The sequence below is a fragment of the Schistocerca gregaria genome, chromosome 1, assembly GCF_023897955.1.
Source record: "Schistocerca gregaria isolate iqSchGreg1 chromosome 1, iqSchGreg1.2, whole genome shotgun sequence".
Lineage (NCBI taxonomy): Eukaryota > Metazoa > Arthropoda > Insecta > Orthoptera > Acrididae > Schistocerca > Schistocerca gregaria.
The window spans coordinates 321,727,827-321,755,265 of record NC_064920.1 but is presented as its reverse complement, the minus strand read 5'-3'; the positions used below and the strand labels follow the sequence as shown (position 1 = coordinate 321,755,265).

At 41.3% G+C, this 27,439-nt stretch overlaps 1 protein-coding gene across 2 annotated transcripts in view; it reads right to left on the bottom strand.

Moving 5' to 3' along the window:
* The window catches only part of LOC126343774 (protein furry), a 1,073,323-nt gene that overhangs the window by 572,111 nt on the left and 473,773 nt on the right, over positions 1–27,439 (bottom strand). The window lies entirely within an intron of this gene.

Sequence of the window (27,439 nt, the reverse complement as noted above, 5' to 3'; positions counted from 1 at the left end):
AATTTTGCAGTAGGTCAACAATGTAAGTCGAAACGAGTGTGTGTGTTTTCTCATCGTCATGACAAGCTGCGCCGTGAAAAACTTTACTGTTCTGGCGGCACAAAAGGTGCAAAATGTAAACTCTGAGAGCGGCTTCCATACTTTATAACTGTCTCTTTTTGCTCGACAAAATTTACATCAATTACAATGTCGAATGGCAAAGAGTGTGCACGGAAGAATCCGAATGTTTAGAGAAGTTTGAATAAAACTGCGAAGAACTGATAGAAATGGAAGCGTACTATCTATTCTCGATTATTGCTGAAGTCGAAGATCCTTGCAGACAGAGTCGAAGCAACAAATCAGTGCATTCATATGCTCGGTTCTAGAGTCTAAACCAGCCGCATCCTTCAGTATAAGTATGTTATGGGAATTCAAGAAGGAATTAATAAAAAGACGATGTTCAAATAGCATAACATTGTTAAGTTCAGATAATAAGTATTTGGTAACGATTCTAAAATCATACTATTTTCTCCATCACATATTCCAGTAACCACACCTGAACCATCGGATTTATGCTCAGTTAGCGAACAAACGAGAAATCATGCGGCTTTAAAAGTGTTCGGTTCCCACCGCCAAGTACTGTTCTATGTTTTTGAACTGTTGCACCTCGCCCTATAAAAGTTGTATCTGGTAATTATAGACGTTCATCCACATGACGTATTATATGTAGCCCTTCGGCTAGACACAGCGCACCACCAGCAAGACAGAACGAATCTTTTACAATGACAGCCACTCGTGATGGTGAAATACCCGGAAAATCACTAAACAAACGTCGGTCAAAGACACCGAGACAAAAGACAATACTTATTATGTCAACAAAGAGCTAACAAAAGCCTCTACAGTTCTGTTCATCTACACGTTCACCAAACTTTCATAAAGATATGCAGTGAGAAGAATATCCTCTCGGCAGTACATTTCTTCTAGTATTTTCAGTACATAGAGACACTCCGTTGGGGAGCGCAGTAACACTACTAGTACATTAGTGAGTAGTCCAAGTTTTATGCCTCACGCAGAAGTGAAGCCACTATCTTGGAGTCACATGGTTTACATGAGATAAATGTAAAGTCAGATAACGGATCCAAACCGTCCAACAAGGGAAACTGACCAAAATATACCGAAAGCCGATATTATTTGTCGAATTTAAAAATACATTTAGGTCGTGGATCCTTACACAGCAGTGGTTCCCAACCTTTCTGAGACCTTTATCTCTGAGTTCAGTCAAATCTAGCTAACCCACTTTCCACAAACATTAGTGCAGAACTAAACTTCAGACTATAAAAGAATTTCCTTTGAATGCTCACACTGTTACAAGGAGGAAATATAAATAACATTTAGATTATGTGTTTTACAAAACCGAGATTTAATTAGTAATGTTTTTTTGGTTTCACTGATACCACTATCAAAATTAAACTTCCAAATATTTGAATATTTAATGTGTCGTTTCTATCCTACGTCCAGTGTTTCTCTAGTTTGTGTGCTGGAATAAACGACGAAGCAATTCCCGGAGCATCGCGAGTGTTACCTACAACTCATCAAAACAGAAAGTTGCAACGCTCGCCTCCCGTGCAACACTTGCTTAAACCACACCACGTACCCCCACATTTACAAATAACAAAGTTTAAATATGTGGACTATACTTACTGTTTCTAAAGACTTTACTACTGGAGACCTTCAGTTAGCCAATACTTGCTGTCCGGTCACTGGAACTAATAATAATAATAATAATAATAATAATAATAATGTTGTTGTTGTGGTCTTGAGTCCTGAGACTGGTTTGATGCAGCACTCCATGCTATTATATGCTGTGCAAGTCTCTTCATCTCCCAGTACCTACTGCATCCTACATCCTTCTGAATCCCCTTAGTGTATCCATTTCTTGGTCCCCTTCTACGATTTTTACCCTCCACGTGGCCCTCCAATACTAAATTGATGATCCCTCGATGCCTCAGAACATGTCCTAGCAACCGATCCCTTCTTCTGGTCAAGTTGTGCCACAAACTCTTCCCCAATTCTACTCAATATCTCCTCATTAGTTATGTGATCTACCCATCTAATCTTGAGCATTCTTCTGTAGCACCACATTTCTCTAAACTAGTTATCGTCTATTTTTTACTTCCATGCATGGCTACACTCCAAAGAATTACTTTCAGAAACGACTTCTTGACTTTTAAATCAATACTCCATGTTAACAAATTGTTCTTCTTCAGAAACGCTTTCCTTGCCATTGCCAGTCTACATTTTATATCCTCTCTACTTCGACCATCATCAGTTATTTTGCTCCCCAAATAGCAAAACTCCTTTACTACTTTAAGTGTCTCCATTTCCTAATCTACTTCCCGCAGCATCACCGGACGTAATTTGACTACATTCCATTATCCTCGTTTTGCTCTTGATGATGTTCATCTTATACCCTCCTTTCAAGACACTGTCCATTCCGTTCAACTGCTCTTCCAAGTCCTTTGCTGTCTGTGACAGAATTACAATGTCATCGGCGAACCTCAAAGTTTTCATTTCTTCTCCATGGATTTTAATACCTACTCCGAAAATTTCCTTTGTTTCCTTTACTGCTTGCTCAATATACAGAATGAATAACATCGGGGATAGGCTACAACCCTGTCTCACTCCCTTCCCAACCACTGCTTCCCTTTCGTGCCCCTCGACTCTTATAACTGCCATCTGCTTTCTGTACAAATTGTAAATAGCCTTTCGCTCCCTGTGTTTGGCCCCTGCCACGTTCAGAATTTGAAAGAGAGTATTCCAATCAACATTATCAAAAGGTTTCTCTAAGTCTACAAATGCTAGAAACGTAGGTTTGCCTTTCCTTAATCTTTCTTCTAAGATAAGACGTAGACTCAGTATTGCCTCACTTGTTCCAACATTTCTACGGAATCCAAACTGATCTTCCCCGAGGTCAGCTTCTATCAGTTCTTCCATTCGTCTGTAAAGAATTCGCGTTAGTATTTTGCAGCTGTGGCTTATTAAACTGATAGTTCGGTAATTTTTACATCTGTCAACATCTGTTTTCTTTGGAATTTGAATTATTCTATTCTTCTTGAAGTATGAGGTTATTACGCCTGTCTCATACATCTTGCTCACTAGATGGTAGAGTTTCGTCAGGACTGGCTCTCCCAAGGATGTCAGTAGTTCTAATGGAATGTTGACTACTCCGGGGACCTTGTTTCGACTCAGGAATTTCAGTGCTCTGTCAAACTCTTCACGCAATATCACGTCTCCCACTTCATCCCCATTTATATCCTCTTCTATTTCAATAATATTGTCCTAGAGTACATCGCCCTTGTATAGACCCTCAATATACTCCTTCCACCTTTCTGCTTTCCCTTCTTTGCTTAGAACTGGGTTTCCATCAAAGCTCTTGATATTCATGCAAGTGGTTCTCCTTTCTCCAAAGGTCTCTTTAATTTTCCTGTAGACAGCATCTATCTTACCCCTAGTGAGATAAGCCTCTACATCCTTACATTTGTCCTCTAGCCATCCCTGCTTAGCCATTTTGCACTTCCTGTCATCTCATTTTTGAGACGTTTGTATTCCTTTTTGCCTGCTTCATTTACTGCATTTTTATATTTTCTCCTTTCATCAATTAAATTCAATATTTCTTCTGTTACCCAAGGATTTCTAGCAGCCCTCGTCTTTGTTCCTACTTTATCCTCTGCTGCCTTCACTACTACATCCCTCAGAGCTACCCATTCTTCTTCTACTGTATTTCTTGCCCCTCTTCCTGTCAATTGTTCCCTTATGCTCTCTCTGAAACTCTGTACAACCTCTGGTTCTTTCAGTTTATCCAGGTCCCATCTCCTTAATTTCTCACATTTTTGCAGTTTCTTCAGTTTTAATCTACAGGTCATAACCAATAGATTGTGGTCAGAGTCCACATCTGCCCCTGGAAATGTCTTACAACTTAAAACCTGGTTCCTAAATCTCTGTCTTACCATTATATAATCTATCTGATACCTTTTAGTATCTCCAGGGTTCTTCCACGTATACAACCTTCTTTCATGATTCTTAAACCAAGTGTTAGCTATGATTAAGTTGTGCTCTGTGCAAAATTCTACTAGGCGGCTTCCTCTTTCATTTCTTAGCCCCAATCCATATTCACCTACTACGTTTCCTTCTCTCCCTTTTCCTACTGCCGAATTCCAGTCACCCATGACTATTAAATTTTCGTCTCCTTTCACTACCTGAATAATTTATTTTATGTCATCATACATTTCATCAATTTCTTCGTCATGTGCAGAGCTAGTTGACATATAAACTTGTGATACTATAGTAGGTGTGGGCTTCGTATCTGTCTTGGCCACAATAATGCGTTCACTATGCTGTTTGTAGTAGTTTACCCGCATTCCTATTTTCCTATTCATTATTAAACCTACTCCTGCCTTACCCCTATTTGATTTTGTGTTTATAACCCGGTAGTCACCTGACCAGAAGTCGTGTTCCTCCTGCCACCGAACTTCACTAATTCCCACTATATCTAACTTTAACCTATCCATTTCCCTTTTTAAATTTTCTAACCTACCTGCCCGATTAAGGGATCTGACATTCCACGCTCCGATCCGTAGAACGCTAGTTTTCTTTCTCCTGATAACGACGTCCTCTTGAGTAGTCCCCGCCCAGAGATCCGAATGGGGAACTATTTTACCTCCGGAATATTTTACCCAAGAGGACGGCAACATCAGTTAATCATACAGTACAGCTGCTTGCCCTCGGAAAAAATTACGGCTGTAGTTTCCCCTTGCTTTCAGCCAATCGCAGTACCAGAACAGCAAGGCCATTTTGGTTAGTGTTATAAGGCCAGATCAGTCAATCATCCAGACTGCTGCCCTGCAACTACTGAAAAGGCTGCTGCCCCTCTTCAGGAACCACACGTTTGTCTGGCCTCTCAACAGATACCCCTCCGTTGTGGTTGCACCTACGGTACGGCTATCTGTATCGTTGAGGCACGCAAGCCTCCCCACCAATGGCAAGGTCTATGGTTCATGGGGGGGAATAACAATAATAATAATCATAATCTATTCTACTATACAAAGATAAGTCATCGTTTAACGTTGTCACCAAAATCCCCAAAAGTTCTTGACCCATTTAGTTCAAACTTTTACACAATATTGTAAAAAACGTTCGGAAGGACATACGCTACGCATTATACACAGTGACAGAAAAAATAATCCCAGCACCAAAAAGGAGTTGTACGACACAAACAAAAGTTCGTACGTGTGTTCCCACATCTGAAAGGTGACATCTGTTCAAATTTCACGCTAGTCACACGAAAGTGGCGGTAGTAGCGCCACTATGAGAATGAAAATCAGGTTTGCTTTTAATACACTCCGTAACGGTCGTAAGCATTAGTTACCTTCGAGATTGGACGTGGTGAGTTGATATTAGTTAGAATGCTTTTAAGGCGACGAAGCCGCCACCATCAACACCTCACTGAATTTGAACGAGTTCGTGAAATAGGGCTACGAGAAACTGGATCTTCCTTCTGCGATACTGGAGGAAGACAGGAATGTAGCTCTGTACATGGCTGTTGGCAGCGGTGGTCATGAGAATGTACGGTCGCAAGAAGACCGGGATCCGGACAGCCACGTGACACTGTGTTTGGCGTATGGGTCTGGCGCATCGTTCTGCTCATCTGCAGCAGCAGTCTGAGCAGCACTTGGTACCACAGTTATACAACTAACTGTTGCAAATCGGTTACTTCAAGGGCAGTTTCGAGCCAGACGCCCTACGGTGTGCATTCCTCTGGCCCCAAACCACCGCCATTTGCGACTTCAGTGATGTCAAGTGAGAGCACACTGGAGGGGATGGAGGTCTGTTGTGTTTTCTGATGAAAGTTGGTTAAACCTCGATGCCAGTTGCGGCCGTGTGTTGATTACAAGGGCGTCAGCAGAGGGCCTGCAACCAACCAGTCTGCGTGGACGACGCACTGGACTTGTTTGTGGAGTTATAATCTGTGGTGCGATTTTATGACAGGAGGAGCACTCTCGGGGTTTTTCCTGCACCCTGACTGCAAAAATATATGTCAATCTGGTGACTGGACCAGTTGTGGTACCATTCATGAACAGCATTCCATGCTTTGTTTTCCAACAGGATAACGCTCACCCACATATTGCTGTTGTAACCCAACATGCTCTGAAATGTGTTGACATGTCGCCTTGGCGTGCTCGATCACCAGGTCTGTCTGCAATCGAGCACATATGGGACATCATCGGACAACAACTCCAGTGTCATCCACAAACAGAATTAATTGTCCCTGTATTGACGGACAATTGCAACAATCATGGAACTCAACCCCACAAACCGACATCTAGCAATTGCGCAACACAATGCATGCACGTCTGAATGCTTCCACTCAACATTCCGTCTGTTACACCGGTTATTAATGTACCAGCATTTCACATTTGCAGTGGCTTATCTCGCGCTCACATTAACCTGCGATCTTGCAATGTTAATCACTTAAATATGTTACCGAGACAAATGTATTCCAGAAATTTCATTATTCTACATTAATTATTTTTGGTGTTGCGACTTTTTTCCGTCAGTACACATAGCAACAATTCCGAAAAGTTCTTGATCGATTTACTTTGAAGATTTACATAGTCCTCAAATAAAGGTCCAGATGGACAGATGCTACAAATTTTGAATAGGTATGTCTCACACACTTTCATTTGAGATATGTGCATGAACAACGTACTACTGGAAAGCTCAAACTCTCGAGTTTTACATGGTTCCTGCTACGTAGCAGCAGTGTGCATCCACTTCAGTTCTAGGAAAAATGGTGTCGGGACAACAGAAAGCGGTTTGTATTATACGTTTTTCGCAGTGCGGGCCAGTAATAACTGTTCAGCGTGACTTTCGTACTAGGTATGGTGTGGATACTCCAACAGCACATACCATTATACGATGGCATGAACAATTCCGAGAGACAGTTTGTTTGTGTAAAGACAAATCGCCGGGTCGTCCCGGAATGTCTGACACAGACGTCAAAAGCATCTCGATATGCACTTTCTTTTGCCACGGTTGGAGACTGAGTAGAATGGCTCTGAGCACTATGGGACTTAACATCTGTGGTCATGAGTCCCCTAGAACTTAGAACTACTTCAACCTAACTAACCTAAGGACATCACACACATCCATGCCCGAGGCAGGATTCGAACCTGCAACCGTAGCAGTCCCGCGGTTCCGGACTGCGCGCCTAGAACCACGAGACCACCGCGGCCGGCGACTGAGTAGAATGATTTCATTTACCAACAGGATGGGGCACCACTACACTGGCATCTGGAAGTGCGGGAATTTTTACATCGAAGGATTAATGAAAGATAGATCAGTCGCACTGGACCAAATGATTCACCCTTACATTACTGGCGCTCAAGATCACCGGACCTGACTGTGTGATTATTTCTTGTGGGGGTTTATAAAAGACTGTGTTTATGTGCCTGCGTTACCAACAACAACGAATGAAATGAGTCATCGCATAATAGCACCTGTGTAAGCTGTAACTCAACACATGCTCGCGGCACTGTGGGAACAGTTTGAATACCGCGTTGACATACGACGTGCATCTCAAGGGGAGCATATTGAACACCTATGAAAAGAAAAGAAAAAAACTTTTCTGAGCTTCCCGTTTATCAAACACAAAATTCACTACGTATATCTATTAGTTTCCGAAATATAGACATGCCAAATCGGATAATTCTTTTGATATACTCTTTACTACTTCGATATAGCAATTTTGTGTTAAAATACTTGCTTTATGCTACAATTACATACATCATCGTACCTTTTTGTTAAAACACTCACTAGCAGTACATTAAAATACCTTGCATTACTAACCGATCAAACATTATATTGTGTTACTGTTGTCGCAAGCAAACAAATGTGCAAAATAATTTCATGCCTTGCTGTTCCAATTTCAGGAATGACAACTCAGCTTCGGTTTCTCCAGTAAATACAAACGTTCTTTTTGCCATTTCATTGAAAACTTTCTTGATATGATATCAAATAAGGAAACCTGTCACTCCGACGGTCTAAAACCACACTTCTAAACGCGATGACCTGAAGCAATAGTCAATGCGCAAAGGAAATGGAAATGACAGTCTGATCACCATTTGAAACCATTACACACTACAAGCCACAGAACTTTAAAAATTGTGGCTAGTTAAGTTTTCTTTAATAAGAGAGCGTATTTTCTTTATTATCTGGGAATGAGCATGTTTCTTATAGATTTTCTTATGTTGCGCGTTATTTAAAAACACGCACTTTCAAAACAGAAGGGATAGTTAACGAAAAACGGGACATTATATGTCCCGTAACTATTTTGTCGGAACAACAGGCCATGTAATCTAAATAAGGTACGATCCAGTGATATATGGGGCATCTAAGTCTCCTTCACAATAAATTCCCAACAACGACCAGAGATACCGGTGGCGAGGCCGACAGCGCCGCCTAGCGGCATAGTATAACAAAGGCCTAAACGCCGAAGCTGGTCAGGTGTCCGTTATCTTATTGCCGCGGACGTCTATGGGAAGTAGTTCAAGGCTGGTGAAATCCTGAGTAGGTGACTAAATGTTGGCTGCCTTGGTCAACAAATTCACGTGATCCGAACCCGGTAGAACACATTTGGGACGCTATGACGTGCCAGCTCCACAGTCATAAACCACCGGCTCGTAATATACTGGAACTACGTAACGTGGGCCTAGACAGCTGCTCCCCCCATACCTCTGGAAACCTACCCAGGACTTGTCGAATCCTTGCCACGTAGATCAGCTATTGAGTTCTAAGGATGTACAAATACGTAATTAAGGAGGCGGTTATGATGTTTCGGCTTACCGGAGTATTTGCCCTTCCACTTCACACAGTAATTTTACCCTTCCTTGGATCGTGCGAGATTTATGAAATATTCTGCCACTTGTTATACTGTTATTAGTGAAAACGTGACCTTTAAAACAATCATTTTCACTTTTCCATTCCTCCTGAAGGCGAGTCCAGCGTGCTAACCACCGCCTCACCTAGCTTGACTGGAAGACTGCAGTGGATGTATTACGAAAACCGCATACACGATACTAATGCGACCTATTATACAATTGTGGTCTAGCGTTTAGTGTCCTAGTTAAGCACAGACGACAATAAGGCCAATCGATTTCAGTTTCAGTCTGCCAGTGAGTACCAAGTGTTATCAAATACGCTCACGTCACTTAAATACGAACGATACGTACAATGATGATATTACTGTAAAACGATGTTGGAAAAACTTAAGACAATGGTATTCGTCTCATGCGATACGATGATTTTGCTGCTTCCATCGTACATCTCGCGCAGGGATCATTAGAAAGAGACAAGGTAGATTACGGCGCGTTTGTAGGGACACACAATATTTTTTTCCCCCTCGTTCCATACGAAATGGAAACGAACACGTAGTTGTCAATATTTTGAAAAGTACCCTCCACCATAAAGTTTACATCGACTTGGGGAGAATACATGTATGTCATGTGCGAAGCGAAAATGTAAAATACAGAAAAAAACATTCTAGGGAAATAGAGAGCACTCCACGATGCAAGGAAACAGCGCAAAATTAAATCTGGATGACCGGACGAGGACTGGAACATCACTCCTCCTGAATTCGAGTATGCCGGCCGGGGTGGCCGAGCGGTTCTAGCCGCTACAGTCTGGAACCGCGCGACCACTACGGTCGCAGGTTCGAATCCTGCCTCGGGCATGGGTGTGTGTGATGTCCTTAGGTTAGTTAGGTTTAAGTAGTTCTAAGTTCTAGGGGACTGATGACCTCAGAAGTTAAGTCCCATAGTGCTCAGAGCCATTTGAACCAATTTGAATACGAGTATAATATGTACCAATCAACCATCACTTGCCACATGAACACGTGAAACACAGGGAGCTAAGTATTCAAATGTTCCAATGTTCTTAAAATCGTTGTCACACGTTACACGTCTACACGCCAAAAACCTTGCATATCACACATACTGAACATGAAGGAGCACTCCTGTTTTACGATACTTATCGCAAAATTTTAACTGCGACAACATTCCACGGTATAATGTGTATGAATCCATGTTTCGTCTCAGCAGACCATGGGCCGTTTTAAGTTTGATACTTCCATTTTCCGTAAAATTCTAAAACAGCACGTGTCTTATGAAACTGCATTGTCTCCTTCGCACATGGCGACTCGCCTGACATCTAAATTCCACAGAGAAAACAATTTCCCTCAGAGTTTCCTTGTCAACACTGAAGCCCAGTTCTGTGCGACAGAGCTGTGGAGTTTTCGAAAAGACTGTGTTTTCTTTGTATTACTCATAATATCTCAGAAACGGCTGCCTAATAACTCACTTATCCACAATGTTATTGGAATATTTATTATGTGCCCTTTTCTTTCAGATGCTAGACTCTCATGCCGTTCAGCATCGTTACCTCCTGCAGTAATTAGGTCACCACAGACTTACTCAGCATGAACATAAACATTTTCTTTCCACTTCCGTCGTCTGTTCTGTCCGCACTGACACGGCTTTCTCCTACTCATTGTCAAGAAATTTAATGGCGTTAACAGAAGGCCGTCGCGGCTGCATGCGAAAACATTTTTCTCGATCACTTGCCCTGCTTGCAATTCGAACCGGAATGTGGCTGAACCTCGTGACATAATAAGGTTAATACCCGCTAAAGTCGCGTATGCAGCTCAGTTTGTCGAATATTAAACAGCAAATTACCGTAAAGCTGCTGTCACCACGGTACACGTGCGGTAAGTGGGCCGCGAGAAGATAACATTAATTCCCTTCCATGTTAGTGCAATACAACTCGTTGATTCAAGGCGGGGGCGTAGACGTCGGACGTATACACCATATCACTGGGCTTGCTGAAGTCCCACTTTCGCCACTGACCGTCCAGCACCCCGCTACAGCTGGAAGCCATCGAATTGTGTGGTATGCCAGCAGAGAAGGCGGCGGTCCTTCCTGGAGTCCCTGGAGGACGAGCCGATGGGCGGCGTCACAGAAACCATTCCTTGCTGGGCTTTAACGGATCTCCCCATCCCACAGCGAGATAGCGGCCAACCGTATCAACAGGCAGCCGCTTTATTCGAAAGTTGCATTATTCCCTAACGGCAGAGGAGGCAGTAAAGAGATATCCACAGCCAGGCGGCCCTAAGAATATCTTTCGTCTATAAACCCTAGAGCGGAGAAGCTGCGTCGACAGAATCTACCGTGTTCGACGTATGCGTGCGCTTTCTCTAAAAATACCACATAACTTAACAGCAAAAACCATAAGATGCTGTGAGCCCGATTGCGTACTAAGTCTTAATTACCGGTGATTCTTTCCTTTTAAGACACTTGCCACAAAAGTTTAGGAGATGCAAGCAGTATGAAACGGGACAGTTTCCGAGCAGCCAATACATAATTCGTACATTTACAATATGCATTGATTCCAAATGCTGGAAAGATATCTAGAGCAAAAAAATAATTTTCCAATACGCTCCAAACGAGGTACACAGTAATTTTCGAGACTCATGTGCATTAAAATGTGGAAAAATGTAGATTTAATGTGATGAAGCACATATTTAAAAATATTATGAATTAGTAGCAAATTTCGTAACAGAATAAATTTGAATAATTAAAAAAACTATGCACAAAACTAAGTGCACTTTGTGTGTCAGACATTGCCTTTAAACAGTATCACTTGTGCTAAATACCTGTACAGCTATTTTTGGATAATAATGCAATATTACACATGATATTACAATGCGATTAGGAAGTATCAGTACCTCAAGCGACAGACAATATGCGTCCTCCGTTTTAGTGGGTCCTGTCAGTAAGGTCTTTTCCAAGCGCACAAAACCTTCAGAATTCATACAAACTAGCTGTTAAATTTGTGCGCATTTTTCAGTTAACGCTGTTACATGGTCTTTGATCTTCTACACGTTCATTTTATCAGTGTAGTACCACCACTCTTACGGTCTTCATCTTTTATTATTCGCGAAGCAGTTCCGTAATGGCTGGCATAACGCTATCGTCTTCTTTCATGGATATCGCTACTGACAGTCCGAATTCTGTCCACATCTGCCACTATCTTGGTGCCCTAAGCATCGTTGCGATATCCATATGAACGGACTTCAGCCTTATGTTATAGTCGTGTTGCGTTCTGTCAACGTGAAAAAGAGAATGTGCCTCTGGATTTCTAACTATGAGTCAGGAACCGTAGTCGAGTGTCTAGATTCAAGTGAAACAACAGATATGCGCCAGAGACGGTTTTTAAAGCAACCAAACATCCGAAATTATAAAATATTGTTCCTTATCGCGAACGTTCATGAAAAGAACTTTCCGCAAGAACAAATTCACTGTTAATCAAGTCGATAAGAATAGGAGGTTCGTGCATAAGTTCGTATCGTTTTTGTTTTGCATATAGGTACACCGGTTGCTATGGGTTTATTTATCGATTGTCATCTTTTACTTTTAGTTCACTGTTGCTACCTGAGTTTACATATTGTCATTACAAGAGCTGGATTGGGAAGTCATTGCGCACCCATCTTACATACCTGGTCTTGGCTCTCAGAGTTTCGCCTTTTCCGCTCTCTGTCGAACAACCTTCAAGGAACTTCCTTTCCGGATGAAAATGTGCTCCAAACATGGCTCGGCGAGTTCTTCGCCTCAAAACCAGGGGCTTTCTACAGTCGCGAAATCGAAAAGCTACCCCATATCATTGATGACTAAAGCTTCTGTTATGTGTATCTATTATGTTCAGTAAACTTATGGAAAAACGCTTCGAACTTGCGCACCAGCCCAATACAATCTCAGGTAATCAAGCATTCTTCTCCTATGGACAGGAACAGAGAAGCACAACTTATTTGCTATGCGTAGTTTGAGAGTTGCATTAAACATTCGTACACTGCATATAATTTCTTCCTTTCACAACCACCTTTCTAAATTGTGATTTATTGAAGCTGAAAGTGAAATGTTCTGACGAATTTTGACCCTAAATATATTTACGCTTCAGTCTGGAACCACGCGACCGCTACGGTCGCAGGTTCGAATCCTGCCTCGGGCATGGATGTATGTGATATCCTTAGGTTAGTTAGGTTTAAGTAGTTGTAAGTTCTAGGAGACTGATGACCTCAGCAGTTAAGTCCCGTAGTGCTCAGAGCCATTTTTATATTTACGCAAATCGATTTGTACTACAGTTGAATCCCCTTGAATTTTTGGGATTTCCATTGATGTGATGATGAATTTCTGTGTTGCTTTAATCGCTATCTGACGATGGGAACCTCGGGATTTAGACAAATTTAGTAATGTTTGTATTCAACTAACCAAATAAAAACTGGGTGCTATCTACTTTTCAAACAGTTACAGGGCCGGTCTGCGTCGTTATTACACATGTTATGTTACCCATATTACAGCACTTTTGAATAAGGAATACTTAATGCGTCATTTTCAGAAATAAACTTTTACTCTTTGAGAAATATCTTCTTTTTGGACACAAGAATACACAATGACAATGGGAACCAAACCGAAAATACGCCGTATGCATGCGCTCGGGTTATTAGATCCTTACTGCGCAGAGGAATTCAAAATTAACAATTACATCTCAACGCATTTTGCTCGCCCCATCTCATTTGAATTTATTTGTGCAGCAAGCAGCAGGCGCTCTAAGCACCGCCGACGGACTCATTATTTTATTAAACAGCTACCTGAGCACCCGGAGTTGCGCTGTTTCTCATTCATTGCAGTAGTCTATTTTAAACTCGAAGAGGAACAATCTATAGAGAAAACTCAGTTTTATTTACAGGTCTCTGCAGGTGTATGTACTGAGCGCAAATTGAAGTGAAAAGTTTTACAAACTCACTTTAACCTCTTCACTTCCACGACACTTGCAGCATGTTCATGCCTTTAATACTTCTATTATATGTAACTGACGACACAGAGCGCTGAAATTTTGCAGTAGGTAATGACACTTTTCAGAAGGTAAGCAAAGTATTGGCGCTTGTATCTTTGGAGTTACATAGCTCCTATAAGCAGATAAACGACACCAGTTCTGTGCATAGCATACGATATGCGGAAAGCAATGAGAATAATATTAATGAAACTCAAAATTTTGTCGCGAAAAAAAGAGTTTTAGTTAGTACTTCAGGAACAACAATAAACAAAATCTTTGTTGAAATATCCATAACAACAAGCAACAATGTTGTTCTAGGGAGAAACTTACAATGAGAATTAGAACATAATATATTTGAGTTATATGTACAATATATGTTATTTGATGCCAAAACTGAACTGACTATGCTGCCCAAAACAGCCCCCTTCGTTTCCCACTCTCCACCAAATCAACGCAACAAGCATAATTAAATGCACCTGTGGAGGTCTACTTCTTTCAGAAAATTTCCAGAGACTTTACACAATTTCTTTACGGTAAAGGTGTATTTAAATGGCACGTGGAATGTTGCCAATTGGTTTAGCGGCCTTGGGGTATGTGACATCCATATAATAACCGTAAAATCGCAGGTTTTTTGTAACTTTTGCATGTCGTTTCCTTATCTGCCTCACTCCTAGGGTTGCCCTCACCACCCTTACCGCAATAGTATTTTAGTTAGTACATCTTCCGGTATTCTGGAACACTTCAGCCTTTGCCTATCAGGTTGCCTTCACACAAAGGCAGCAGCTTGTCTATATGCAGGGGCAAGGACGTCAAAACCCAAGACAGTAGCAGGTCATGCTCCCCTTATCTATCTCGTGACAAACCATGGCGACCCATCAATCTCTTGCCTCTGCTTTCCCCCAAATAAAAAAGTAAAATAAAAAACCCAAGTTGGCAAAACTAGCCAGCTGAGGTTTTTAAGCCACCCCTTCCCTTTCTAGTCACTCACAGCCTAGTATTTTAAGACCATTAAAACGAAACAGTCAAATGTATCCAAGATGGTGGAACTGGCACAGCTGTGCTAGTGGGAAATAAAAATCCAAGAAAGCAGAAATAGCCCATAAAGGGGTTTGCGGCCACTAACCTCTTCTCCACTCAGAGCCTAGTACTTCAGTCACTATTAAACTGAAAGAGTCAGTTCTGACGAAGCTCCAGAACTCCCAACTTGGCTGTACTCAAAGATATTCGAATGCTCTCAATTATTTATCAAAAATTTACATTTGCGGTATTTCCACGTCTAAAATACGTCATGGAAACAAACCATAAGAAATATGTAGCCTCGAAATGAACTACATAAAATGATGCCACGTTAAACAAAATATTGTCAACCATGTTTCCATTCCCGATTACGGAAAAATTTTGATGGATTATTTCGTCAGTCACATCTGTAAATTTCATTGGAAACTATGTGTCATTCGGTATGGAGTATGAGGACAAATATAAAATATACTTTCCATTTGCTTATACCAATGTGATTAGCGAATAAGTAATACATAGCTGTTGAACATGAGTTTTACTTTACATACTATTCCGCACAACTTAAAAAGGACAGAATAAAAACCGCTCCCTGATCTCACGCTGTACAAGTGAAGTGAGAACTGAGAATCATTACGGCAGAATTTTTACACCATTGCCCACACTTACAAAGAAGCTGGCTTCTAGAAACAACTAAAAACATCTGCTGTATTTATTGATTTGTTTACAGCTTATGATAATGTGTGGAAGCAGGGTGTCACTGAAGATGTATTAAGAAAGACCTACGTAAAACGCAGGAACATTTTCGTAAATTGGAACTTCAACCGAAACCTAACGAAACTGAATCTACTTGCTTTCATGTGAGTAACATCCCAGCCAACCATGAACTGGACATATTTTTCGACGTAGTCACCTGGCCCATAATAAATATCCATGCTATCTTGGAGTTACTTGACAGAAAGCTGTGATTTAAACAGCATCCAACAAAGACTGCAGCTAAATTCAGATTAAGAAATAACATCTGCAAAAAATCATTTGGCATAACATGGGGATATGCTGCTTCGACCCCCTGATCATTAGCTCTTGGTCTTGTCTACTCAGGGGTAGAATACTCCAGTCCTTTCTGGGTAAACATCAGCCACGTGAATCTGTTAGGTACGCAACTACATCAAGCAATGCGAATTCCTTCTGGCACAATCAACTCCACTCAAATATTCTGGGTACCTGCCCTGAGACGCATTCCACCAGCTACCCTCAGATAAAATATCCTTCTGAGAGAATATAAGAAATTCTGTAACAACCAGCAACTGCAATTTCATTAGGAAATGGCTGCTACCCGAATAAACAGACTCCTGTGAGGACATAGAGTACCCTCAACAGAAAATGTGCTAACCATGTGAGGTGCAGTCACTTACCACACAGGTGAAGAACAACCACTGCAGCAGAGTATACCTTCTGCTTTCCAAGACAGGCATATTGCTGAAGAGTGCCCTCTAAATTTGTACTGTGAAAACCCATCGGACCTCTTGGACACAACAGCAAATATGATCAATGATACAGGGTGTTACAAAAGGGTACGGCCAAACTTTCAGGAAACATTCCTCACACACAAAGAAAGAAAATATGTTATGTGGAAATGTGCCCGGAAACGCTTACTTTCAATGTTAGAGCTCATTTTATTACTTCTCTTCAAATCACATTAATCATGGAATGGAAACACACAGCAACAGAACGTACCAGCGTGACTTCAAACACTTTGTTACAGGAAATGTTCAAAATGTCTTCCGTTAGCGAGGATACATCGCATGGAGTTCCTGATGCGCTGATGCAGCCCTGGAGAATGGCGTATTGTATCACAGCCGTCCACAATAAGAGCACGAAGAGTCTCTACATTTGGTACCGGAGTTGCGTAGACAAGAGCTTTCAAATGCCCCCACAAATGAAAGTCAAGCGGGTTGAGGTCAGGAGAGCGTGGAGGACATGGAATTGGTCCGCCTCTATCAATCCATCGGTCACCGAATCTGTTGTTGAGAAGCGTACGAACACTTCGACTGAAATGTGCAGGATTTCCATCGTGCATGAATCACATGTTGTGTCGTACTTGTAAAGGCACATGTTCTAGCAGCACAGGTAGTGTATCCCGTATGAAATCATTATATCGTGCTCCATTGAGTGTAGGTGGAAGAACTAACTAAATTGAGCACTAACATGGAAATTAAAAGTTCCCGGACACATGTCCACATAACATCTTTTCTTTATTTGTGTGTGAGGAATGTTTCCTGAAAGTTTGGCCGTACCTTTTTGTAACACCCTGTATAAATAACATATCTGTAAATATGTATATAATTGAAATATTTTATTCATATCTCTAAAGCGACGTGGTATTGCCACACGATTAATAATAATAAAATCAAATGCTGCTTTATGCTCCTGTTGCTTATCTTCATCAACAATGGCAGTACTTGTAAACGCTCATAGTTCGGTTAATGTGCCATATAGGACAGGGGCTCAAACTAATCAACCTCCACATTTACAATGCTTATCAAGTGTCACAAGCCCCTCTCAAAGTCTAACATTTTTTGTAAAAGCGCGTCAGCAAAGCTAAAAAGTACATTATTTACATAAAATATTCCTGTATTATTCTACGCACGCACGCGCATAATCTATAAACGGTTATGGTCTGTAAATGACCAATAACATTCCCCATCCTGATGAGTCAACATCTTTTCTGTACTTCGTGTAGGTAAGAAACGAGGATTCGATGCTTTGAGCTATCAACTATCGCCTACTATTCAAGGTCACAATGTGGCGAGCAGGCACGGGAGAGGAGGGGGAGGGGGGCCGCATACATGTGACATTAGAGACAGTTGATATTAAGCAGCCGAAAGCGTCGCAACGCTTGTTTCTTACACATATAAACTAGATATTTTTACAAAATTGATTGCTTCATTTTAATCTTTCGCTGATTAAGTAAACAATGATGTATGTTTACACCTTTCATGTAAATGCGGCAGAAATAATCGATATATTTGGGCTTGGTGCCTATTCAAGTGGAGGTTACATAATTTCACAGCTAAAGACTGATTGGCTGCTTCGCTTTAATGCTACACTGTAACTGGCTGGAGGGGATGTGTGGGGGTACAAACCACAACAGTGGTGGGGAGGGGAGATGGGATTTGAAAGGAAGGGTTGGGGGCGGGGTGCGGCTTGTCATGTGATAACAGAAGGGGGATGTGGCGTGCCACCACCTTGGATTATGACGTAACTGCCCCTGCTTGCAAACCCCGGCCACTGTGAGTAGGCAATCCGGCAGGCCAAAGGTCGAAGTGCTGCAGGATCGCTATAGACTCACTTCTTTATTTAGTAAGTCACGTAAGTATCTACTTTGGTTAGCTAGAATGTCCATCCCCCACCCTTCTTCTTAGGGGTAACTGAATGCCATAGATTGGATGAATTTCTTTCAGAGAACACACACACACACACACACACACACACACACACACACACACACACACACACCAAATCTGAAATACATCTGCACCCTACCGTTCATTTCGTTCCGAACTGTGGAAACATCTTTCTTCATGAAACTTCCTGGCAGATTAAAACTGTGTGCCCGACCGAGACTCGAACTCGGGACCTTTGCCTTTCGCGGGCAAGTGTTCTACCAACTGAGCTACCGAAGCACGACTCACGCCCGGTACTCACAGCTTTACTTCTGCCAGTACCTCGTCTCCTACCTTCCAAACTTTACAGAAGCTCTCCTGCGAGACATGCAGACATGTTTCCTGAAAGTTTGGCCGTACCTTTTTGTAACACCATGTAGACATTTTATGTATAATTCAGTTTGGAATTTTTTTTCAACTCTGATTTAAATAAAGTTTGGTTTGCTCGGCAAGCATCCTTAATTAGAACTACTGGGAGAAGTCAAACTGGAAGGTAATAGTCTTGAAGCAGTGGCTAAATATTACCATAGATGAGTCATGAGAGTTTCTGTCGCTTTCTTCCTCTAGAAAAGTTACTGGTTTCATTATGAGCAGATTGGAATGCTTATGCGATCGGCGAAATTGAGAACCAATATCTGTATCTATTAGTTGCGGAATACTGTTAGCTAAGACTGAACTTAAAATAAATTATTTAGAACTATCAAAGTCGCTTGGTGAAGTCGTTACAGTACTTTGCAATTACACTGACACACACAGCCGCGGAGACAATCAGAGCACGGCCGGCAAATACCGACACATTAACATGCCGATAAAAAATTTACACTGTGCACTTACGACCGAGAGAAACATCAGTTCATGATTCACTCACTCTTTTGCGAACAGATATTGCTGTTCTGCGACACTACCTGTTCGTGCACGAACACAACTGAAACATGTGGACCGAATGGAGGAATGCCTGGTGCAAAATCAATGTTTGGGATGTTCGTTAGGCCAAACATGAAACAAACGTGATGATAAACGGAGGACGCAAGCACGTGTGGTCCCTGTTTTCAGTCAAATACTTAACATATACGGCACAAAACTCAGCAGACGATCAATTTCAAGTTTTCTTTTACTAAATGATAAAAAGATCATGAACAACAAAGTACAAAAAATGGTACATGAGATAAAGCCACAACGGGCTCTCATTCTCGAACCAGACAAACAATGCTTACAGTAATTTAATGTTTCTGTCGTTGTACACAACGACATTACGGTCTTGAATTTTTTGACAACATAGTTGTGTGGAGATAACAGCAATTAATTTACTTATAATCAATTATTCAAAATGACAGTCACAATCGCAGTATTTATTTTGCCGCCGACCGGTTTCAACCCGCGATGGGGTTATCTTCAGGGCAATTTACACCATTTGGTCGCTCGCTCGAATCGTCACCCTGCCCTGCCTTGAACAGCACTGCAACGCGCCCCTCCGCTTTCGCGATCTCTGTTCAGTAAACATCAAGAAACCAGAAAAAGCTCGTAAAACCAAATGTAAATGCTAGACGGCACTCTAATACGTACTTTCGAATTCCTTGTTAATAATACAGGTTGTGGTGGCGTCCACCGCAGTTTAAATTCAAATCGGGGTTATGTGGGGGCGATCCTCACAAGGTGTTTTGTTTTGTAGCCAGACCCACCACAGCACATCTTCCCTGTAACTAATATTCCGACTCAAGTAACAACATTTCATTAACTGCATTCCCTATACGAAAACTGAAGAAGGAACTAAACAAGAAAGATTGAAATCACGCTACACTCGCTCAGAAGAGATGAATGAGCGTATGGCGTATTTTGGCCGGGAATCCTCTTTCGGGGAGTTCGGTCGCCTGTTGCAAGTCTTTCTATTTGACGCCACTTCGGTGACTTGCGTGTCGATGATGATGAAATGGTAAGAACAACACAAGCGCAGTAAATCTCCGACCCAGCCGGGAATCAAACCCGGGCCCCGGCCCCTGGCATGCCATTCAGCTACGGAGGCGGGCTCTCAGAAGGAAACGACGCGCCAGCTCAAATCCAACAACGAATCTTCAAACAGTGCACCATGTGCTGTAGTCCTAAAGGTCACATCACAAGCAAGACGAATTTATACTTGGCGATAGACAGGAAATTTAGTGGTCACTCGATGTAAGGGAATAATGTATTTTCTGTGAATTTTTCTGTATTGAAACTTTCGTAGATACAACAGCGTCGTCAAGAACAGCCTCAAGTAGTTTCCGACCTTGTACACCAGATAATTTACATACTGTAAACGCTAACATCCCTTTGACACTCTCTTGGGATACAGCGTAAGTGACGTTTCATCTGTTGATTTCCCCACGCTAATGGCAACGTGTACAGTTGTACCTGAAGGAAGCTCTGAATCCATTCACAAAACTAGTCTGATATTCGATAACCTCCTGAACGTTCACTAAGCGACATTGCGGAATTCTGATGAATGCCTTCCGGAGGTAACGTGATACCTCATTAACCTAAGCCCTCCGCATCGCATGGGCGAACAGAGCCAACTGAGTTTCGTGTGATCTCGGTTTTTAGTATCCACGTTCTTTCTTATTAAGAAGATTTTCGTTCCCTCAACCGCGGTCACGCGAGCTAAACACGTGTTCCATAATTCTACAATATACTGACGTTAGCGACACAGGGCTAAAACTATTTGCAGCCTTCCGAAGATTCTTTTTAAAAATGACACTGACCTTTGCGTCATTTTCTGATCGCTTGCAACCCTTCGTTTCTTTTGCGAGATGCGATAAACAACTGTTGCACCGTTTATTTTTTTATACAAAATTTATGTCTTGCCATGAAACGCAAAACAGGGCGACAGCTTTCTGGAAGGAAATGTCGCAGAAAAATAAGCACTGTACAGAATCTTTGTGTGTGATTACAAAAATACAGGGATTTATGGTTTTTGGAGCGCCGTTCGGAATAAGACAAGCTAAATGAGTCTATGTTTCACAAAGAAGCTCATCTTTACCGATCAGAAACGTGCGGCACCTGACCCACATGCGACATGGTTTGCCAAAAGAGAGCGGCGATGCAAACTGCTAATGCATTTTGTATGAAGGCGGCCGTGCTCTGCCACAGCGTATCCCAGCCCAGACTTCAGCGGCAGGAGAACGTGGAGAACGAGTAGCGTGCGTGGATCTACTTACTGAGCGTGATGAAAAGAGAACATCGCATGAAACTAAAGTACCGTCTATCACATGAATGTGCTGCTAGTACACTTTTTACGTTTTCAATTACATACACTGTAAGTTTTCTCTGGGACAGCGATCTTCCCTGCCTCGTGATGACTGGGTGTTGTGTGCTGTCCTTAGGTTAGTTAGGTTTAAGTAGTTCTAAGTTCTAGGGGACTGATGACCATAGATGTTAAGTCCCATAGTGCTCAGAGCCATCTGAGACTGCAGCTCACGCTGTATCTTGTGTGACTTGACATTGGATCTCATAGGCAAGAAAGGTTAACTGAATGAAAAAAAAAAAAAGATAGTAGTACCAAAAACATAAACTAGTAACACCAACTGCGACATAGTCGCGTATGCAAACAGTGATCCGATACTGTCAAATGTTTTTTATTCCACTCTTTGATCACAATTTCAATTCTTTAGACGATGATCGCTTTCAGTCCGTAATGACCATCCTCAAATCTTTTTTATACCATGTCCTAAAGTGCTAAGGCCATATTGGCATCGTCAAAACATATAAATATAATCAGCACAGCATCGTCATACAGATCTAAAATAAGGTGTAGAATAGGCCACATCGTCCACACCGTGGACAGCTCATTACTGGTCATCAAACAAAGTTATCCGAAATCGCTTAGTGTCCAGAACTAAAGAAGCGCAAATCATTTTAACGTACAAACAAAAACACGAAACTTCAAATGAAAATGAAACGAAAGTTGCGATCAAGTCTGTTTTTAATCTTCAAATTAAAAAAAATTAAAAATATCTTCAAATATGAACATCCAAGAAGCCAAAAGAAAAATATTTCTTCTGGAACACGGAACGAAATCGGGAAATAATGTCAAGCATGGCAAAAGACTTCTGTGGCTGCCTGGCTTGTAAAATGAATTGCTTAATCACTAGTAACAAGAAGAACTCGAAGGCCAGACCGTGACCCGAACAAAAACACTTGTTTTCCGTTGAGAGTTTTTCCGATTTAACGACACCAGCATCGCTCAACAAACGACTCCAACTTACCACTAGTTTTTCTCCATCAGTTCCAAAACTACATAGCGAATTCTCAGGAAACAAAAAAAACTTATTAAGGATATAGCTACTTGATTACGGTCTCAGAGACGTTTTCACTTACCGTCAACATTAAATCTGAGATATGCGCTGATTGTATTTCTAAGCTTAGCGAAAATACCCCGTCCTTTCAATTTCCACAGACAGCGAAGCAGCAGCGCAGATCATCGTCACTCCTGGTCAACGTTTGATCTGCAGCAACACCAATTTCACTCAGATTCACTCTTACTAGGTTTTGCGTAACAAAGCTCCGAAGAGTTTGCAAAGGAAGACTATGTGTTAAAGCTTAACGTCCTGGAGATGCTGGGAAAACTGCAGATCACAATTTCGGGAGGGATACAGAACGTGGTCTTGTTTAAGGAACTATAGCAGCATTGTACGGAGGCGTTAAATTTGGACGGAAAAAGCAGATTTGATTCCTTTCATTCCCTCAGAATGCGAGCCCTGAATCTTAAAACACAGCGGCACGTTGCTTGACGCACAGCTACGAAATACAACTATTCACCTTCCTAAGTGTTGGTCATAAAACATCTCAATCCCTGGTAGACAAAGGCTGAGTGTTCAGCACTGACCGTGCACAATATGTTTTGCTATGGCACACAGGAAGTACTGCCACAATATGTAGTTCCAGGCTTAACATCACAAGACGAAATACGCCATCTGTTTTATCCATTATTATTTTCCTGATGATCCGACAGAAGGCTTGTAAAACTGCGGCACAGACGATTAGGGAGAAACGTGTTCAACGATAACGTGAAGTGAATCAGAAGACAAACTCGCCGTAACCAAGTTCAGCAGTTAACTGGAGACTCCCCCATCCCCTTAAGAACGCCTTTTTGCACGTTAAAGCTAATTTAGGCAGAACAAAAACTTCCACTGTAATTAATCACGAGGCTGAACAGAGAGCAAACTTAGTCGTAGGCAACTGAGGGGGCAGCAAAATAACACTGACGGTAACTGTAGGTGCAAACAATAATTAGCTCACGAGCAATCGTCAGCGGTACGTTCTCGACGCTGTGCGAAAATATACAGCGAATGAACATCGTTTTGTTGTAGCAGTAAATGAACATATCGAGGTCATTTATAACAAAACGACCCCAAGTGACCACACCTTCGTCTAAAACATTTTTCTTTAACCTAGCTTTCGGATCTCAACAGGTATGTTGACAGATGTTGGTATTTTCCGCACATTACATGCTAAACAATGAACAGCTTGTCACCGAAGTTGTTAGTATTGTAACAGAAGCACAATGGACGAGTAAAATTTCGTGTAGATCTCTAATTGGAAATTTTGAAAAAAAAAGAAAAAAATGTTTCACACCAGTGTACATAAACACCGAAAGCAAAGTATGTGTTTGGTTTGTGCCTATTTATTTTATTTCCTGATAAAAGAAATTGTAACTGGGGTACGATATTCTGCGTATTGACAGTTTATTGGATCTGACGTGTGATGTGAATGTGTGTTAGGCATCGCTGTGTCACCACAGTTCCTTTAATCACTGTGCTAAGCGACATAAAATAAGCTCGCTCGTTCAGCTCAGTATCATGGCGTAACTAAAGCGCCGCCACGATTCCTCACCATCCTCTTCCACAGACAACTAGCATAACGTGCGTTCCTTAAAGCGCGCTAAAGCGAACCGGAAACCACGTATGGCTGGACGTGCCACGCATCGCATGTCATTACAGCACCACCGTTACCCGAGCCATCTGATAGATGATCAGAAGTGGTGTCCTGCATGGAATAATTGACCTCCCGAGACGTTTTGATTCAGTCACAGAGAAGTACAGAGACTATACTGAAGGACTGTAAAGAGATATTGAAAAAAAGGTAAGTAAAAAAAAAGTTAATGTGCATTATTTACGAAATGTGCATCAAGTGCTTAAAAGACATCAGCAATTCTTGCTTTCTCGGCGTCCGCTGCTTAGTACGCCTTCGAAGTAAATACCACAAAGAGAAGAAAACCGTCGTTGTTAGTGAAAAACGGATGATCAGGCGGTGGGAGAGGAAAGAAAGGTACAGTTTTGATTCAGCAATGCTGCACCAATTTTTATTCCATATGTTTGTTGCTAATTTTTGTCGGCATTGTTATTAAAATACCACTGATCGCTTTTCCCGTTTTCTATAACAACACAATATTTCAAAGCAATGCAAATTATACAGATACGATTACTCATTGTTTAAAAAACGTTTATTTACAAACGAAAAATTTTAGCATTGCTGCAATGGCTGGTTCATATTTCCGTTTCCTTTTATCCGGCTATTAGTAAAAAATAAAAAGAGCTGTTATAAATAAGCGCAAACAAAGAACGAAAATACCGGTTATTCAGAAGTAAAATATCAGTATCGGTTTTAACCGGTCGTTTTCTACCATCCGTACGAGGGACACAGCAACGCAGAATGCGCCACGAGCGGGCTGGCGGCGCGCTGGCTCGCCGGCACGCAGCCGGTCGTGCCGAGGTGAGGCAAGACGCCCAGCGATGTCGGAACCAATAAGCCTCCACACGGACACGTTCCTTTTGGCAAGTGGGCTAGTGGAGAATTTCCACCCATCCATGGCTTTATACGACGCGCCAGGCAGTTAAAATGTTAACTTTAGTAAACATCGAAACGATGCGACATTTACCAATCTTGTAGTCTGTAACATCCATGAGATAAATGTTAGCTACAGTGCGACGAGAGGAAATTTTGCCTCTAACAGTTATAAACATTGTCTATCCGACACATGAAAAAACAGTGAAATAAAACGATGATAAATATTAATTATTTATATAATATTTTATGATGTAATTGGCCATATCGATGGGTATAATACAAAGACAATGATAATTGTAAATTCCTTTTATGGTCTACGTTTGTCTTCTTTTGTTTTTACCTTTGGTGGTTGGCTTTTGTTGGTTGCGGACGCAAGACGCATATCAAACTGAGGTCTGTTAAGAAATTGTAATTATTTGTTACTTATTACTTGAGAATAGAGTTCATTATTATTATAAATATGAGTGAATAATTATTTGTAACTTTAATTCCTCTCTCAACAAGCATTATATGTGTTCATTATTTCTTTCCGCTGCAAGGAGCGCAGCCATTGATGATACTTTGATACTTTCTTACAAAAGTATCAAAGGTTTGCTTGATGAAAATTAGTCTAAATAGCGCAAAATATGAAAGTAAAATTTAATAAGCATTTCAAAAACTTATCCTGTTAAAAGGAAATTTGCTCTAACAATAGAAAGTCTCTGTCAAATATCTGCCGCCATCTTAACAATTATCTCAGCGGCAAATTCAAATTACGCAACTCTGCAGACATAAATGCCGAAACTAATAAAATGTGTAAAAATAAATGAGCACCGGTGGTCCCGAACTCATTTTAATAAAAATAATTCGAATTAGGTAGGTTATTTAAGAACACTGCTCATAGCACGATCCATATAACAAACTTTTCTAGCTGATATATGGAGGCGAAATTAATTACGCACGAGTTGCGAAGAATATTGTTTCAGGTAACATACGTCAGTGTTGTGCGCGACTGATATTCGGTGGTTGTAATTATCATTTTGCTGAAGATAACTGTTTCCATCATAATCAATAGTTGTACAGAATCTGTTGTATGAACTGTGATTTAGTGACACTTACACAACTTACAGACAACACTTTAACACAACGTTAACTTGGAGTTCTTTAGCAACTTGACCAAATCTTTAGCCGGGAGTAAAAATTATTTAGTAATTACTCACTCTAATGAAATAAGATTATCATTTGCATTTACTAATTAGTTAAATATCAAACTACTGAATAACACAGCGAACGCCAGAAGTCTAACTACATAAATTAACCAGAAAGGCAATTGCATTCCACTCCGGTTTAGTAAGAGGCAGTAAGTTGTTAACCCTCTCATGGTCCTACAAATGACTAGCAGAAATTTGGTATGTACCTCAAGATTCCACATTTTTACCACTTCTTTTGGTAATATACGAATATATACATAATTAATTTCTTCAATTACATTTCAACATACCTTGCACACAGAAGTTCCCACGCCAGAATATTGTAGCATGTTGCTACAGGAGCCAAAACAAAATGCTGCACGCCACTAATAAAGAGGTGTATCGTTTAGTAATTCCTTTATACCATTTGAAAGGGATAAACGCTACGACCAACTATTCTGAGTTTCATAACTGCGCGGCTATTGTGCACTATTATACGAGACCATGAGCATCTGCAGAAATCCCTCCAAGATGGGACAAGACTCTAAAATCACCATTATTTACATGACTGACTAGCTGAGCACCCAGCGTTGCCCGGTTATGTATTTATTCCGATTTTCTATTAGCCCATCTCCTCTTTCCTCCTCTCTCCGTCCATATCACCCTTCCTCCCCACTCTCTCTCTTCCTCTTTCCTTTCTCTGTCCATTTTCCCCACCACCTCTCTCCGTCCATCCCATCCTCCTCCTCATCTCTGTCCATCTCCTCCAGCCCCTTCAATCTCAACGTTATCACGCTCACCCCAATAGGACGCTAGTAGGTCTTACGGCCACAGTATTTTTTTCCATTTCGTAACTTATGTGTATGCTAAATTTGTTGAAATCGTTCTAGTGTCTTAGGTAGCTTTGTCCCGTGGCTTTGCCCGCGTACGCACATGTAAAATATATTTCAAATATATTTAAGGTATTTCACAAGTATTTGTACTCATATTTCACTTGTATCTCTAGCGAATTTCTCACTGCAATTTCTTGATGGCACATTGAATGGTATGCATGAATATTGTCTGAAAAGTGTG